Source organism: Dipodomys spectabilis, unplaced genomic scaffold (assembly GCF_019054845.1).
Source record: "Dipodomys spectabilis isolate Male_0828 unplaced genomic scaffold, ASM1905484v1 ptg000032l, whole genome shotgun sequence".
Classification (NCBI taxonomy): Eukaryota; Metazoa; Chordata; class Mammalia; order Rodentia; family Heteromyidae; genus Dipodomys; species Dipodomys spectabilis.
Window position 1 is genome coordinate 27012908 of NW_024870709.1, and position 5753 is coordinate 27018660.

General features: G+C 36.1%; 1 pseudogene; it reads right to left on the reverse strand.

Annotated features, from left to right (window-relative positions):
* Window positions 1-4864: 4864 nt before the first annotated feature.
* On the reverse strand, window positions 4865-4965 carry LOC122105722 (annotated as a pseudogene).
* Window positions 4966-5753: the final 788 nt, after the last annotated feature.

Genomic DNA, 5753 nt, shown 5'->3' on the forward strand with positions numbered 1-5753 from the left:
CATTCTTTGGTTTACTTTTTAGGTCACTATCTGTGAAAGTAAATCAAAGATTCATTATCTGCCATCTAACTCAGTTATGAAACCTAAACTCTTGCAAGGGGCTCTTTATGTTACTTTTCTTTTGCTTTTACAGTGAAAACAATCCCACTACAAACCTTAAGCCAACCTAGAATGGCTATTTGAAAACTAAATGGATAGATTACAATAGAGGTAAAAACTGTTTCCATCAGGTTCTGCTTTAAGTTAGGAATGCAGTTACAAAAATAAGTCTCTGAGAGCAGAGAATTTCAGAGAGCAGGCTTTCTATTCACAATTACCAGAAACTGTGCTTTTATTATGGCATTTGTTGCCTGTTTGGTAGCTTCAGCACTGCCTCACATTGCCATTAGTGTAAAAGATTTGTCAGATTTTCCATTGTGCACTTCATTGTGTTGAGTGTTTAAACATTTCTAATTATGTCAGCCAAAAATTCCCTGCAAGTTTCTACCTGGAATGCACTTTTCAACGTATCAGAAATGGTCAAATCAGTGGTCTATCTGCCTCTAAATTTCAAGCAACAATCATAACATACAAACGGGACCATTTCATGATTTCCTTATCCATCTATGCACACAGATAGATGCCTTTGTATATTATAAGTACATGTATTTCACCTAAATACTAGAGAAAATAAATGAGTAAGAATTATTTCTGATAGAGAGAACAAGATCGGGTAAGTCTTTCAAGAGCTTAGCCACCTCTTTGACCATGAGAACTATCAATTTTTTTTCTTAGTTACCATGCTTTTACTGAGGAGAACACAAGTCATGAACAAAAGACCAACAAAATCTACTGCTACAAATAGGTAGTAACAATTTGTTCTCAAATACAATACATTTTTCAGTTACTTAGTGTCCCATCTTGGATGAAATATAACAGATTATTTCTCTTTTAGAATAAACACAATTCTTTCTTACGACTAGTACCTAACCCACACATTCCAAATGCTAACCTGGTCTGACCTTACTCCATTTAGGACAGGGTTAATAGTAATTTACTACTTAAATACAAGGTTTATCCAAAATAGGACATAATCTGGTATAATATGATATCGGGTTATAAATTAGTCAGAGGAAGAAGAAAACAGATGTTTCCCACCTATGTTTAGAAATCTTAACCTACAGTAAAAGAAAAGATCTGGAAGAACTCTATCTTTGAGTAAATGGATAATGCTAACTTCTTGCATTCCTGGGTAACACTTAAATGTAACTGTTTCTCTTCATTTAACTTTTAACAAGGTATAATAATCATGTGTGTTTATTCTGATATTTTGGTATTGAGGGCTTTATGATTCTAATGAGAATTGCCTCAAAGAACTAACCAATTCCCAGATAAAATAAATGATTTAACTTCTCAAGTGTACTTTTCATGTTACTGGCAGGCTGCATCCTAACCAACTTCAATTCTTTTCAGTAGCATTAGGGTTTGAACCCTGGGACTTTCACTTGTTGGAAGGTGCTCTACCACTTGAGCCACACTTCTAGTACAGTTCTTGCTTTTTTTGCACAAACTGATCTGGACTTTGACACCCTTATTTATAGTTCCCACCTAGCTGGGATAACAGACATACCCAATTGTGTTTTTTGTTTTGTTTTGTTTCTTGTTGTTTTTTTTTTTTTTGGAGATACAGGATTCACCAAGGTTTTCCCCTGGCTGGCTAAAAATTACCATCTGACATATTTCTGCATGTAGCTCGGACTATAGGAAAGAGTCACTGGCACATGAATCTATTATATCAGGACACACAGTGATTCAGTGCTACCAAACGTAGGGTGACTTCTTGCACAAATCACCCAAGTACCATATTAGACAACTTAGGAGAGTTCCAAGCCCCATATCTACTAGAAAGCAAATTCTACCCAATCCCAGTCCTGTCTTCTCTGCTTTGCTTTTTTATCCCACAAAACCCACAATGAGCCCATTACCCATATTTTCCCCTAGCCTTTTCTAACTTCCAATGACATTACTCAATCTCCACTGTCTTTTTCTCTTGGAAACTAAGAGTAGTAAATTATTTTAATGGCAATTGTTTCATGATCTATCGGCATCACTATAACTGAGTTAGAAATATACTTTTTTAAGAAGCATGTTGTTAGATACTGGTGATTCATGTCTGTAATCCTAGGTACTCAGGAAAGTGAGATCTGAGGATCACAGTTTGAAGTCAATTCAGACAGAAAAGTCCTGTGAGACTCTCATCTCCTAATACCTATTTGAAAGCTAGAAGTGGAGCTGTGACTAAAACTGGTAGAGTTCTAGCCTTGAACAAAAGAGTTTAGGGACCATGTCCAGACTCTAAGTTCAAGCCCTATAACCAACAACAGAAAAGACAGCGAATCATGGTAGAAAAAACGGTCAGAACCCCTGTCTTCACTGTATTTGATGTTGGTATAATTTGTGGAGGGGAAGGAAAAAAACAAATTGTTTAAATAGGGATACAGGTGGACCCATTGCAACAATGAGATATACAAGACGTTATGTCAGAAAACAAACTTTACAACTTTAGGGATGGGAAGAGGAAACAAAGGAGGCGGCAACAATGCTTGATAAGAAATGTACTCATTACCTTGCCCATGTAATTGTAACCCCTCTGTATGGTATTTTCACAATTAAAAAAATAACAAAAAATGATCAGAAACGCAGATATTTATTTGAATTAAATTTTTTTTTTCTTTTTTCGGTCCAGTAGTGGGGCCTGAACTCTGGGCCTGGGCACTGTCCCTGATCTCTTCAGCTCAAGGCTAGTGCTCAACCACTTGAGCCACAGCGCCACTTCCGGCTGTTTTCTTTTTGCTTATGTGGTACTAGGAATTGAACTCAGGGCCTCATGCATGCAAGGCAAGCGCTTTACCACTGAGCCACCTTCCCAGTCCAAATTAAATTCTTTTAGAATAGGTGATTCTGGACATTGTTCATTCATTCATTCATTCATTCATTCATTCATTCAGCTGCCAATCAAGGGTAGGCTCTTTTTAATTAATATCAAATGGCAAACATGAAAGCCAGTCATTTTCTCTAAGTTTTTGGACATTTTACATTCAAATGATATATACAAATATATGATAAAATAATTACAAATGTGATGTGACAGAGAAAGAGTAGAAAGAGTTAGAATTAAATAGCACAGTACTTACCATTAGCATCAACACTAAAGGCAGGCTTTATACCTATGAGCCCTGCTTCTAGCCTCCAAATTCTCCCTTTTAGAAAGTGACACTTTGGGGAATTAAATATCAACAATGTTCTCTGAGTACCACTTCTTTAGAAATAGTCCCTGAACATCAGCTAATAATCCCCAAACATCAACTTCCTCATTTGTGATATGGAGTTAAAAGTAATACTTGTAGAACTATTATCGGGAATGATGAGCTAGTGGAATAAAAATGCATGGAATCTGAAAGCCCTCTACAACTGCACACACCAAGCTTATATCGTCTTCTTACTGACCTTTTCTCATTCTTCACCTCCTTGTAATTTTTGCATTAAACACCAATCTAGCTGATATAGAAGCAGCTTCCCCTGTGCTTTTCACTGAGAATTCAATTTGGCTGATGATATGGCTTTAGACTGGATACCCTTGGGTGGGAGAACATGTGTTTAGTATTCTTTTAGCAGTCTGCCAAATCAATTCAATTGCATGTTTTTGGAACACTAGACATCTATTTACCTAAAGTAAAACAGATCAGCAAATCATCTCTAATCAAGTTGATATGTTGTAGAGCAAATACATTTAGAAACTTAACTAGATGACCAAAGTGACAACCAACATTTATGATCAAATACTACCATTAGGAAAATGAATAGGTAACACATTTAACTCATGAAGCATACTTCTGAATGCTAAGTATAAACATTTTACTAGGAGCGCAGGGAACACAAGACTTAGGAGCACAAATCTTCTAAGAAAGGGGGGATTTTTAGGAATTAGCTTCAAATTATTTTCAAGGTAAGATTCCTTAAGGAAAATGTAATAATTCACAACTCCTTTAAACAAAACTCAGATACAGATAATGTTTTTATCAGTACGATTACTATGACAGTTTAAGCCTCATACTAAAATCTATACATTGAGTATGGCACTGGTGCCTCATACCCATAATTCTAGCTAATTCAGGAGACTGGAATTTGAGGATCATGTTTCAAAACTAGCCCAGGCAGAAAAGTCCATAAGACTCTTATCTACAATTAGCCACTCCCAAAAAGCCAGAAATGGAACTGTGGTTCAAGTGGTAGAGTGTTTAATCATGAACAAAAAGAGGTCAGGAATATCACCCAAACTCCAAGTTCAAGCCCAAGAACTGTCACACACACACACACACACACACACACACACACACACACACACACACACAACACATACCCACATAAATGCATGCATTGAATGCTGGATGGCAAGGTTTTTGTCAGGTTTTGGTGAAGAAGGTGAGAAAAGGTAAAATTGCAGTGAGTTCGATGGAGTCTAACATGAAGTAGGAAAAATTACCATGGACATGTAAAATTGTCATTGTTATTAGGAGTGTTAATGACATCTCATAAAAGATATCTGGCAAAACTTCCTTATATAGGACATTTGAATGGAAAGATTGAGAATTATTGTAAGTAACTAGAAAATAGAAGAAATGACTCTTTTTTCTGTTTTCTTGCTTTGCTTTTATTTTAAAGGAATTTTATTTCTGTCTGTAGAGTTACTACTGAACAAATTGTATTCTCTTGGGGTTTGTTTTTATATTTTTTTTACTTTACTTTTGGCATTTACATCAAATTTATTCTCAGAGCCAATCTATGTGAGTTAACAAACTCTCACATTGCCAACTATAGAAGGAATCATATTCCTTCTTACATGTACCCAAATCTCATACTCAACAATGAGTTATGGGTTGCAAAACAGGATTTACAGCTTGACCTGTCTGAAAGAAAAGAGGTATTCTTCACGTGGAAAAGACATAGTAGAAAGGCAGGTGGTATGGTAGGGGACACTGGGACTGGAGTAGATTGATTAAAAGATCATTGTGAGATGAAGCTTAAGGTATAGAACCAAACTATCATCAGTTTGTAAAAGTTATTGAATATTTTATTTCTCTAGTGAGTCAAGGGAAATCATTGATCAGGATAAAGTGAGGATGTGATTTAATCAGATTTGCAATTTTTAAAAGATCTCTCTTGCCTCAGTGCAGGAGCTAGAACAGATGTCTACTGACCAGGATTTACATGGTGACAGGATGAGCTAAGGGGGTGATAAGAAATTAAGTAGAAATTATATCACTTGCAGTTGGCAATCTTATGTGTCACTATGTTTGAAGGGAGACGCTTATGAATTTGGTTTAAATCTGTTGATTTTCATGTGGTTTGGGTCATTTCAATTAAGCCATCTAGAGCATTTAGATCTACCCTTCAGAGGAGATATCTGATCTAGAGATAACAATTTGTGAGTCATGCAGGCCAAAGAGGTAACTGAAGAATACAAGCCAATAAACTATCTAGTTATAGAGTATAGGAAGTGAATTAGCACTAGGTCAAAACCCTAAAGAATTTTATGATTGATAACAACTTAGAAGAAGCTTCAGTAGGAAGAAAAAAATGGAGAAGGAGGCTCTAAGTATGCAGGAAAATCAGTGGGGCAATACCCCTTAGAAAGCAGTAGGTGCAATACCATTTCTTTCTAGAAGAAAGTACTCATTCTGTGGAATGCTGCTGAGTGAGTTAATCTCACTGAT